Source organism: Vicia villosa, linkage group LG3 (genome assembly GCF_029867415.1).
Source record: "Vicia villosa cultivar HV-30 ecotype Madison, WI linkage group LG3, Vvil1.0, whole genome shotgun sequence".
Taxonomy (NCBI): domain Eukaryota; kingdom Viridiplantae; phylum Streptophyta; class Magnoliopsida; order Fabales; family Fabaceae; genus Vicia; species Vicia villosa.
The window spans coordinates 114,860,339-114,872,903 of record NC_081182.1 but is presented as its reverse complement, the minus strand read 5'-3'; positions in this window follow the sequence as shown (position 1 = coordinate 114,872,903).

Below are 12,565 nucleotides of genomic sequence, written 5' to 3'. Positions count from 1 at the left end.
AGAAAAAGGAAACAAAAAGGAATAATAAAAGAATCATTCAACAACAAAGTCAGTGGACCCCCTTAGCGTGTTGACGACCCAATCATGCGGAGAGAGAGAGAGGTCAATTATTTGACCAGCGAATAGGAAGGTGTGATGATGCCACGCGTGATCCCACTACCCTCCAACATTGTTCATCATCTTCAACCCCATGCACCTGCGGAAATTGCTGCGGTTCTAGCTGCGCTATTACCTGCGAATTTTGTTGGCAAAAATATGAAATCAAAATAACTTAAAATAACATGTTAATGAAACGATGTAAGCGCCCAGATAGATTAATTGGAATGTTGTGATCACGATGACGATGCTTGTTTGTTCCGAAACCTCCTGTTCAAAGAAAACGAAAAGCATACTTTCTCGAGCCCTAGTAATGGTGTCTCGTGTTTCATACGTCAAAGCTCTGTCACGAAGGTTCCAATCTTCTCTAAACTTCACCCAAAACTCAACCATACCGTTAGATCAGGTTAAAACATCGTGTAAAGAGAAATACCAAAATGTCAAAAATATGCATGAGTATGTAAATTTTGTATGAACATTATGGATACTATGAAGACTCAAGAACAATGTAACCTTACCCCTGCTCACCTTAGGAATGATTTGAGATGGTTTTTTAACCTTGGAGGTCACTGAAAAAAGGAATCCGAGTTTCTCACTTATTTGATGTTTTTGTGACCTTTGAAACCCTTCTTTTTCTCCTCCAATTTTCGTCCCCCTTGGTCTCATATTTATTTAGTATATATAGGGTGAGGCATTAGGGTTAATATGTTTGAAAAGAATCCATTGATTGGTGTGAAAAATATATGAAAAGATATAATTGAATATTTTGAATAAAAGTGTTTATTTTTTGCATTCAATCTTTCTCAATCAAGGGTCAACAAAATCCCTTGGATTTGTATGTGAATATATTTAAGATTGATTGCAAAAATAAACTCATGCATATCTTTTATATTCCTTATTATTTATTTAATTAATTTTGACTTTTAATGAATAAAAAATCAAAATAAATAAAATAAATAAAAGAATGAATCATGAATGGGATTAGGGGTCGTGGATAGGCTATGGATTATGTTTGGATCAAAATAACTTGGGCCCATTTGGAAATATTTGGAGTTTTGGACCTTTTTCTTTCATGCATACCCTTGAAAATAGGTGAACTTGTGCACCTTGCCATTTTCTCATAATTCACAATTTTTCCAAGTTCTTGGACTTTTAAGAAACCTTGAAGGGTCCTCTAACCAGAATTTTCGGTCTCATGTCAAAATAATTTTCCATTCTCCTTGTGTGCTCTTTTGAAAAAATGACTTTTGGTTGACTTTTGAAAAGGACCTATAATGTTTTGATCCATATCTCCCAAATGAAGCATTTTTAGACTTGGCATGTGAGAGACAAAATTGTAGAGAATTCAATTTCCTTCAAATTGAGCTTTGGATGGAAAAAATTTTATGTTCCATGTGGAAGTTATGGCTGGTCAAAGTTCAGTCGACTTTTAGGTCAAAAAACCCTAATTTGGAAACCTTGGATTTTGTTGATTTCTGAACTTTTCTTGATGAGTCATGATCAATCCTTGATCAAGTGATGAATGATACCTCAAAATAAGGATGTTGACCAAAAATCAGGAATTTTGAGTGTATTTTGACCACAGTTGACTTTTAGGTCAAATTAGTCGATTGTTGACTATTTGAGCTTTTGTCTAGGCAATCTTGTGAATCAGAGTTTGAATCTTGGCATGAGGACCCTTTTGAGCAAATCAGAGGCCATGGAGTCCACTTGAGGTATCAGAAGTTGATTTCTCTTTGAGAAGATCGAAACCCTAGTTCAAAGGCATTCGTTTAGGAGGTAGGTAGCTTTGAGCAATTGGAGATCTTTGAGCATTTGAAAGTCAGATGGACTGAAATATGATGGGCAAATTTTGGGGTATGACAGTTGCCCCTGTTCAATATTCTTATAGCTGAGGATGTAGATTGGCTTGTGTCAGCACCGTTCGTAGTAACTGAATTAGATCTTGGAGAGGTGATCGCCTCTACACCGTTCTTGATGATAGAATTAGATCTTGTAAATAGAATACCATAACGGGTCATACATTAGACCATATATGATGGAGGACGTCAGAACGAGTCATGCAATAAACCATATCTGAAGGAGAATATTAGATCATATCTGTTGGAGGGTGTCAGAACAAGTCATACATTAGACCATATCTGAGGAAGGATACCAGAACTAGTCGTACATTAGACCATATCTGGAAGTAGGACATCAGAACGAGTTATTCATTAAACCATATCTGAAGGAGAATACTGGAACGAGTCATACATTAGACCATATCTGATGGAGAATGTCAGAACGAGTTATTCATTAAACCATATCTGAAGGATAATGCCAGAACGGGTCATACATTAGACCATATCTGACTGAGAATACCGGAACGGGTCATACATTAGACCATATCTGATAGAGAATGCTTGCTTGTTAGAGTTGATAAGTTATTTGATAAAGTTTTGGAATGTAAAAGGCTTGTCGGAATGAATCTTCAGCTCGATTATATATGAGAGGAATGCTTGTCGAGGCGGAACCTGAAAACAAAAGTAGAAATATGCAATGTCATGATGCATGTATTATATGACGAGTCTCTCCAAATAAATGAGAAACCCGTATGTTTATCATGAAGTAATGTATGCAATGTATGAATATGTATGTGATGTATATGATGTATGACTGATGTTGTTCTGAGAAAATAAATCTCTGTATCATTGTGGCTTGGACATTTGATCTTGTTTTGAAGATGTGTAGCTAGGGATTTATGATTTCTGCTTGGGGATGATCAGTAACTTGATATACCCTGGCTGGGGATTAGAGATATTAACAAACCATGTTTTCAGCAGAGAAGCAGGTCGGGGAACAGACGATGTCAAAGATATGAACTCTGTTGAGGAGCTATGTCTTTGTCAGGACGAGAGCATTTGAAGATATCTTCTTGAGGATTACTCTGTGGGGATATGATCTTGTGAAGTCAGGAAGGCATGGATGCCTTGAACATTGCTCCCAGTATTATAGTAACTACCATTCTTGGATTCGTATTGATTGGAAAACACCAATAAATATTGATCAAAGCGTTGAACATGCCTTGTGTACTTTGCCCCCATCTAGTAGGAACTTGAAGGGATTCACCTCGCGAGGACTTTATGAAGTGTATATTGTAAGTGACATGCCCCTAGTAATCGTACACTTAGGATGATGCCCCTGACTGTTTGGCTTTTTGAGAGATTCTTGGAATCTTGACTTGATTGCCCCAGATTGATTGGGAAAAACGTGTCATGCCCCTTGTATACGTAGGAGACATTGCTTCTTGGAGTAATATTGTCTGTCGGGATAACTTTCAGTCATTAGTTGTACCCTGTGCAAATTCTTTCTGTTGCTAACATTTGAAATTATGTAGCAGAATTTGTTTAATAATGAATTCATGAAATGCAATGCATACATTTGTCTTGAGTTTTTGAAAAAACATTAAAACAAGAGATGTAAAAGCGTGATATTTGTAAAACATGCTATTTGTAACAATGTGATGTTTGTAAAAACAGGATATCAACTTACCATTTGTAGTAAACCTTAAGGAGTCGGGATACCCTTTTGGTGCCAGTATGCTTTCGAACTAACCATGCTTCAATTAGGACTTTCAAGGGTTGTAACGTGGCTTGGTTCACGGTTTAAGAAACAAAGGATAAAGGCTCAAAATTTGATTGTACCCACCCCTCTTCGTGATGATCTTCAGTCCTAAACTCAGTTAATTCAACTTATGCATTCAGGTTCCAAGAGACTTTTGGGTTTGCACCTTTGATAATGATGATGGTTCACAAACAAAGAGAATTTTTTGAGATGGCAGTCACTTCTTCCTTTTGGTAGTCACAACATTGTGTAGTTCAGGAATTTATTGACTTCTCTGTTTTCATCTTTTTGATATCCCTAACTTTTGCCTTGATTTTGAGCTTACAGTCAGCGGGATGCCTTGATTTTTGCCTAAGTCTTCTTTTTGATTTTTTTGACTTAGCAGGCTTTTCTTTGTATATGTGTTTTTTTCATCATTTTTGTTTTTGAAAGATATTGACTGCCTTGCTTAATGATTGATGAACCACCGTTGGCTTTTGATTGACATCTCCAACACTTCTTTGATGTGTGCGGATGAACGCTCGTGATTGAAACCTTTATTGAAAAGTGTACCGAACGATTCTCTTAAAATAGAATGCACAGCCAAATTAACTGAGAACTACCCTACCCCAGGTGATGATCAAGGGTTTTAATTTGTTCAAGAAAGAAACTTCTACTTCTTAGGCTCAAAGGGGTTGACGAGGGATTAACATCCTTATATCTCCACTGTTTAGGAATTGAAACAATGCCTGTACATCATCAGCGTAGTCCGTTCAAAAGCATACTGTATGAGGTTGTAGTATCGTTTTCGTCATCCTCCCTCAAAGGTATACAACCTTAGCAGGAGTTGAGTATCATAAAACATATGCAAAGTAAAGATGCAGTTTTAAAAGAGTGATAACGAAATAATTAATTCAAGACAAGCATATGCAATGCACTGATGATGATTATTAAAACAGATAATGTCTATCATGAGTCGAATGTTTAAACAAACAGGAAAGAAATTGCAAATGAAAGTAGATCTAATGATCCAAAAGTTCGTCCGTCGAGACGTCAATCAATCTTGTCATGACTAGGCATAGGAGCGGTGATCACCACAGGGGTTTCAGGAGGGTTGGATTTGATTTCTCCGTCATTGATCAGATCTTGAATCTTATTCTTTAATGTCCAGCAATTGTTTGTGTAATGTCCAAGACTGTTGGAATGGTACGCGCACCTCGCATTGGGTTTATAGTAGGTGTTAGAATTAGTTGGCTCGATTGCCCTGAGCGTCTGGATCATATGAGTGAATTGATTGTTGTGACTCAGTTGTCGTGATTCCATTATCGTGACTCAGTTGTCATGACTTTATTGTCGTGATTCCATTATCGTGACTCAGTTGTCATGATTCCATTATCGTGACTCAGTTGTCGTGATTCCATTATCGTGACTTAGTTGTCGTGATTCCATTATCGTGACTCAGTTGTCGTGATTCCATTATCGTGACTCAGTTGTCGTGACTTTGTTGTCGTGACTCGGTTGTCGTGATTCCATTATCGTGACTCAGTTGTCGTGATTCCATTATCGTGACTCAGTTGTCGTGACTTTGTTGTCGTGACTCAGTTGTCGTGATTCCATTATCGTGACTCAGTTGTCGTGATTCCATTATCGTGACTCAGTTGTCGTGATTCCATTATTGTGACTCAGTTGTCGTGAGTTTGTTGTCGTGACTCAGTTGTCGTGACTTCATTGTCGTGGTCTTTTCTGATTTGAGTGTCATGATTAAATCTTTAATGGCACGCTTCAACGGTCTACCATCCTTTACACCATAACCAGGATTGTTCAAATAATAAGCGCATCTCGCATTGTAATTGTACCCCAAGAATAAGAGTGCCTTTAATTCTTCTTGCCCCTTGGTAGGTGCTAAAGCTTTGAATTGGAAGGTATGTGGGTAGAGAAAAATAAATCCTCTTGCCCCTTGATTAGGAAATCATTCTTTGGTTGGAGTACCTGAAATTGTGCGCCCTAAATCCCCAAGATCCTTGAAAGGGTTAGTTAAATCATGTTATGCTTATGATGTCATGAATGTTATGCGAATGCAGTTCATTAGGCACAACATGAGATAGTAAGGGCAAAAAGGTCCTTTAACAAAACCTACAAGGAAACAAAGGTTAGTATGTTATGCGAATGCAGCTCATAGCGTGGAATAGTGAGAGCAAACAAGTCCTTTAACAAAACCTGTGAGGAAACAAAGGTTAGTATGTTATGCGAATGCAGCTCATAGCGTGGAATAGTGAGGGAAAACAAGTCCTTTAACAAAGCCTGCGAGGAAACAAAGGTTAGTAGCAAACGCAAACAAGTCACACAAGTTCCCTTAAGTTTAGAGGCTTGCATGAAGTTCGTAGGTAAGTACCCTCCCCACTGAAGTTAAGTTGGTTCAACCTGTCCTATATAAAGATCGGGTTCTAGGGAGCTCATATCATTGACCTTTCTCGAAGGCGCTGCTTATCTTTGTTCGGCAATCGAATCGCCAACCAAAAAGGTCCTGAAAGTCCAGTCCATAGGAGTGTATCTTCGAGTATCAACCAACTTCAGTCGGAACCAAAGCCAGCCATCTCGCTACTTTCTAATAGGCCAAAGTCAAGTTCAACTAAGGTTCTAGGGGCAAATTAGTGCTTAATGACACCACGCAGCAGCCAAGTGTTTCCTCAAGTCGGATCCCAAGGAACACCAGGACAAACCAATGTGTCACACTAACGATGGCCACCATATCAACCACATCAGTATACGCTGTGCAGTCTCCTTGGTCTCATGCCATTTACCTAAGGTACTCATATCCGGGTTAGGATCTTTCACACAAGTAAACCCAAACAGGCCCACAAATATAAAGCAAACAAATCAAACAATTTTAAAGTGAATCCTAAACTTTAAGGTAACCCCTCTTTTTAACCGAAAACATCCCCAGCAGAGTCGCCAGTTCTGTTATACGATGAACTGACTTTATCGAAATGTCGCGGTAAGCAAGAGTCGCCACCGACTTTTATTTTATCCAATTGGAAAGGCAAAAAGAACTGAAAAGACCTTTGAAAGATTTTGAGTTCAGGGGGTAAGTTATACAAAGGGAAGGTGTAAGGCACCCTTTGTATCCATGGTTATCCATGGGCTCTTAATTGCTTAGCTCAATTTGTTTGAAATGTTTGAATTGTTTGAAATATTTGAAAAACGGGGTGTGAATAAGAATTTGAATAAGAACTTTAGCTTGTAAATAAGCGTAGTCTTTTTGAAAAGTATTAAAAATTAGTGGGAAAAAGAGTTTGAATTTGAATTTGAAAAAGAGCAAGCAATTAATAGCAACTACCCTTAAGTTATAAAAATTTGTTCTTTTAGCTTTTCGGGCGAAAGGGTCTATCCATACCATGAGAGGGCAGGAAGCCTTTCAATTAAATGTTAAAGGATCGTCGAAAGTATCGTTCACCATAAGACTGTCCCTTGCCATAAAGAGGGCAGGTAGTCTAAGGGAAGAATATAATAGTCATTCGGTTTAGGCATCATGCGAGGATACCTTAGCAATTGGGACAATCATCTTTACCGAGGCAACATCGAGGGAGCTTCAATAACTTTGAAGGCAACAGGCAACATTGCTTTAGGTATCCTCGGAATCGAGGGACTTGACTATTTCTAGGCAACAAAATTAAGGCAACAATAATAAGGCAACAAGGCTACCAGAGGGATTACCCTAAAGGTGTGCGTGTGGCACAATCATGTGGTTAGCTTCGATGACATTTATCTTGTAATATTAGTGATTCTACATTCAGTTCATGGTTTATCACTCCCTAGGATTACTAACCACGCAGTTAAAAAATAAAGGCAGAAAAACATAATGTCCTTTTTACAATAAACACCTGCGGGGATGGGGGAAATAAACGAAAAAATAAGAAGGATCAATAATTAGTTTTAAACATTGAATGCCTTGATCTTCCTCGAACCTTCGATTGACCCTGAAAATAAAAATGAAAATAATAGGGGTTAGTGTATTACAGATTCAATGACTATTGAGGTAAACCTATTAAAAGGCAAAAATAACAATAAAAATAAAATGATATTTTAAACAAAAGGAATTAGAAACTTAGCTTTTGTGCGTAACTGAAGGATCTTGTCCAACCCTGAAAAATGAAGAAGAGAGAGGTAGAAAACTTTTTGTGGCAAATAAAAGGTATGGATAAGAAATTAAAGAAGTTCTGAAAAAGGCAAAGGTTTTGGAAACATTCAGGATAAACCTGATTTTTAGGGAATGAAGATTTTATGAGAAAACTCAAAACACTAAGTTAATGGGCAACATTTACCTAACAGTGATTAGTGGTCATGCAAAAATCAGGGTTTTAAGGCATAAAACATTTAACTAGCCCAAAAAGAAATATTAACTAAAAAAACCTTAATTTAATTATTATTATAAGGGAAATTATGATATTATGAGAAAAATCGGATTATCGATTAAATAATTACCATAATAATAATATTATTTTATTAATGGAAAAACAAATTTTAGAAAAAAAAGAAATTAAATTAAAACAAATAAAGGCAAGAAACAATTACTAAATGAAAAAAATTTTAAAAAAGGAAAAGAAAAAAGAATTAATTGAGACTTAGCTCTGATCCAGTGGGGTAGCTTCCTGATGGTGCATGGTGGACGCGAATCTATGTGCAGCAGAATTAAAAAAATAAATACAAAGTCTGGGTTCGAACCCAGAACCTTGTAGTCATTAATAACGCCCCCCACCACCTGGGCTCAGACACGTTTTGTGTCAACTTATCACCCTGCAAATAAGAAAAAGGAAACAAAGAGGAATAATAAAAGAATCAGTCAACAACAAAGTCAGTGGACCCCCTTAGCGTGTTGACGACCCAATCATGCGGAGAGAGAGAGAGGTCAATTATTTGACCAGCGAATAGGAAGGTGTGATGATGCCACGCGTGATCCCACTACCCTCCAACACTGTTCATCATCTTCAACCCCATGCACCTGCGGAAATTGCTGCGGTTCTAGCTGCGCTATTACCTGCAAATTTTGTTGGCAAAAATATGAAATCAAAATAACTCAAAATAACATGTTAATGAAACGATGTAAGCGCCCAGATAGATTAATTGGAATGTTGTGATCACGATGACGATGCTTGTTTGTTCCGAAACCTCCTGTTCAAAGAAAACGAAAAGCATACTTTCTCGAGCCCTAGTAATGGTGTCTCGTGTTTCATACGTCAAAGCTCTGTCACGAAGGTTCCAATCTTCTCTAAACTTCACCCAAAACTCAACCATACCGTTAGATCAGGTTAAAACATCGTGTAAAGAGAAATACCAAAATGTCAAAAATATGCATGAGTATGTAAATTTTGTATGAACATTATGGATACTATGAAGACTCAAGAACAATGTAACCTTACCCCTGCTCACCTTAGGAATGATTTGAGATGGTTTTTTAACCTTGGAGGTCCCTGAAAAAAGGAATCCGAGTTTCTCACTTATTTGATGTTTTTGTGACCTTTGAAACCCTTCTTTTTCTCCTCCAATTTTCGTCCCCCTTGGTCTCATATTTATTTAGTATATATAGGGTGAGGCATTAGGGTTAATATGTTTGAAAAGAATCCATTGATTGGTGAGAAAAATATATGAAAAGATATGATTGAATATTTTGAATAAAAGTGTTTATTTTTTGCATTCAATCTTTCTCAATCAAGGGTCAACAAAATCCCTTGGATTTGTATGTGAATATATTTAAGATTGATTGCAAAAATAAACTCATGCATATCTTTTATATTCCTTATTATTTATTTAATTAATTTTGACTTTTAATGAATAAAAAATCAAAATAAATAAAATAAATAAAAGAATGAATCATGAATGGGATTAGGGGTCGTGGATAGGCTATGGATTATGTTTGGATCAAAATAACTTGGGCCCATTTGGAAATATTTGGAGTTTTGGACCTTTTTCTTTCATGCATACCCTTGAAAATGGGTGAACTTGTGCACCTTGCCATTTTCTCATACTTCACAATTTTTCCAAGTTCTTGGACTTTTAAGAAACCTTGAAGGGTCCTCTAACCAGCATTTTTGGTCTCATGTCAAAATAATTTTCCATTCTCCTTGTGTGCTCTTTTGAAAAAATGACTTTTGGTTGACTTTTGAAAAGGACCTATAATGTTTTGATCCATATCTCCCAAATGAAGCATTTTTAGACTTGGCATGTGAGAGGCAAAATTGTAGAGAATTCAATTTCCTTCAAATTGAGCTTTGGATGGAAAAAATTTTATGTTCCATGTGGAAGTTATGGCTGGTCAAAGTTCAGTCGACTTTTAGGTCAAAAAACCCTAATTTGGAAACCTTGGATTTTGTTGATTTCTGAACTTTTCTTGATGAGTCATGATCAATCCTTGATCAAGTGATGAATGATACCTCAAAATAAGGATGTTGACCAAAAATCAGGAATTTTGAGTGTATTTTGACCACAGTTGACTTTTAGGTCAAATTAGTCGACTGTTGACTATTTGAGCTTTTGTCTAGGCAATCTTGTGAATTAGAGTTTGAATCTTGGCATGAGGACCCTTTTGAGCAAATGAGAGGCCATGGAGTCCACTTGAGGTATCAGAAGTTGATTTCTCTTTGAGAAGATCGAAACCCTAGTTCAAAGGCATTCGTTTAGGAGGTAGGTAGCTTTGAGCAATTGGAGATCTTTGAGCATTTGAAAGTCAGATGGACTGAAATATGATGGGCAAATTTTGGGGTATGACACCTGGCTCTAGGCACCATAGCCTGTAAGTTTTGACTCCTTCAGGATATCCCATGAACATGCATTTCAGAGCTCTAGGTTCGACCTTGTCTTGCCTAATGTGAGCATAGGCTACGCAACCAAATACTCTCAGTCTGTCGAGATCTGATGGATGTCCCGACCAAAATTCTCCAGGTGTCTTCATATCTAACGTAGTCGGAGGACATCTATTTATCAGATATGTTGCTGTCGAAACAATCTCAACCCAAAACACCTTAGTTAACCCAGCACTAGTCAACATGCATCTAACTCTCTCCAAAATTGTTCGATTAAACCTTTCAGCCAAATCATTTTATTGTGCAGTACCTGCAGTAGTTCTGTACCTTGCAATACCAGAGGCAGCACAAAAACTGTCGAACGCCTCATTGTAAAACTCAAAGCCATTATCGGTTCTCAACCACTGGACCTTCCTCCCAGTCTGATTTTCGACCAGAGTCTTCCAACTTTTGAAATTCTCAAAAGTTTCATCCTTATTCTTTTGGATGAATACCCATAATTTTATGGAATAGTCATCTACTATGAATAGGAAATACCTCGCTCTTGAATGTGATGGACACCTTGCAGGCCCCCAGAGATCACCATGGATGTAATCAAGGGATCCATGTGTTCTTTATTTTCCTTTGTTAAACTTCACTCTGCAAGATTTTCCAAGTACACAAGGTTCACAAAACTTTATGTTTTCGACTTTGTCTCCACCAAGCAGATTTTGTTTCCCTAATACGACCAGAGCCTTTTCACTGACATGGCCCAATCTCATGTGTCATATTTCTGTCTTCGACAAAGGTTTCGTGGATGCAACATTTGTCGAACCACTTACAACTACAGCCTCAAAGGTATACAAGCCTTGCTTCTTCACGCCTCTCAAGACTTCCTTAGACCCCTTCATGACTCTTAGGATACTTTTTTGGCCTTGGAAAACATATCCTTTCTTGTCGAATTCACTAAGAGAAAGAAAATTTCTCTTCAAGTCAGGAACATACCTAACTTCAGTCAACAACCTTATCGACTCATCATGGAGCTTGAATCTCACAGATCCAACACCTACAATCTTGCTAGCTTTGTTGTTTCCCAGCAATAAAGACCCACCATCTTGATCACATAATTCCTTTAACAAGTCTTTGTTTGGAGTCATGTTCCAAGTGCAACCTTAATCCATAATTCACTCCTTACTAGAGTCACTGCTTGAAACCACAAGAACATCAGATGATTCGAAATCATCTTGAACAATGGTTGCATTGCCATTATCCTTACCTCCATGATCTTTTTGGCGTTCAGGGCACACCTTTCTTGTGTGACCCTCCTTCTTACAATGATAGCATAGAATACCAGATGCTTCTCTACTGTAAGACTTCAACTGACTTTTGCCCTTCTTCTTGTTGAAATTATCCTTTCGCAAGAATTTGCCCTTAACGGCCAAAACTTCCCCAACAGTCGAAGGTTTATGCTCCTTTCGTTCGTTCAAGTCATTAGAATACAGGGCTGATTGAACTTCTTCAAATGTCAAGTACTCCCTCCTATAACGCCCTGATATTTAATTATTTATTTAATTAAATATTTTTGAATATTTTTCTTAAAATTGGAATTTATCGGAAAAAGTTGGAATTAATTTTAATAAGTTGGATTTAATTAATAGTCAGAATTATTAATGGAAGGGTATTATTTTTATTAAAGATACAAGAAAATACATTTGGGCCTTGGTGTTGTCATGAAGCAAAGTGGGGGTTTAAGTCCTTAAGCCCATTAAGAAATATAAAATAAGTTGTTGTTTTGAAAATAGAAGTGGAAGATAGAAAAGGAGCTGTACAGTATGAAGAGAAAGAAGAGTGGAGCTAGGGTTGAAACAAACGGCGTAGCTTGTGGATTCTCGGAAGCTTGCAGCAATTTCTTCACCAAAATTTTCTGTAGATTTCAAATAACAAAGGTAAGGGTGTAGATTCTTGCTATTTATTTGATTATAGGATGAATTTTATTTTGGATTTAGGGCATTATTTCATACTATTAGATGTGTAGAAAATTGACTAGATGATAGTTAATATTAATTAGTTAGGATATGAAAATAAAAGTAAAATAATTAGTTGATTAGGTG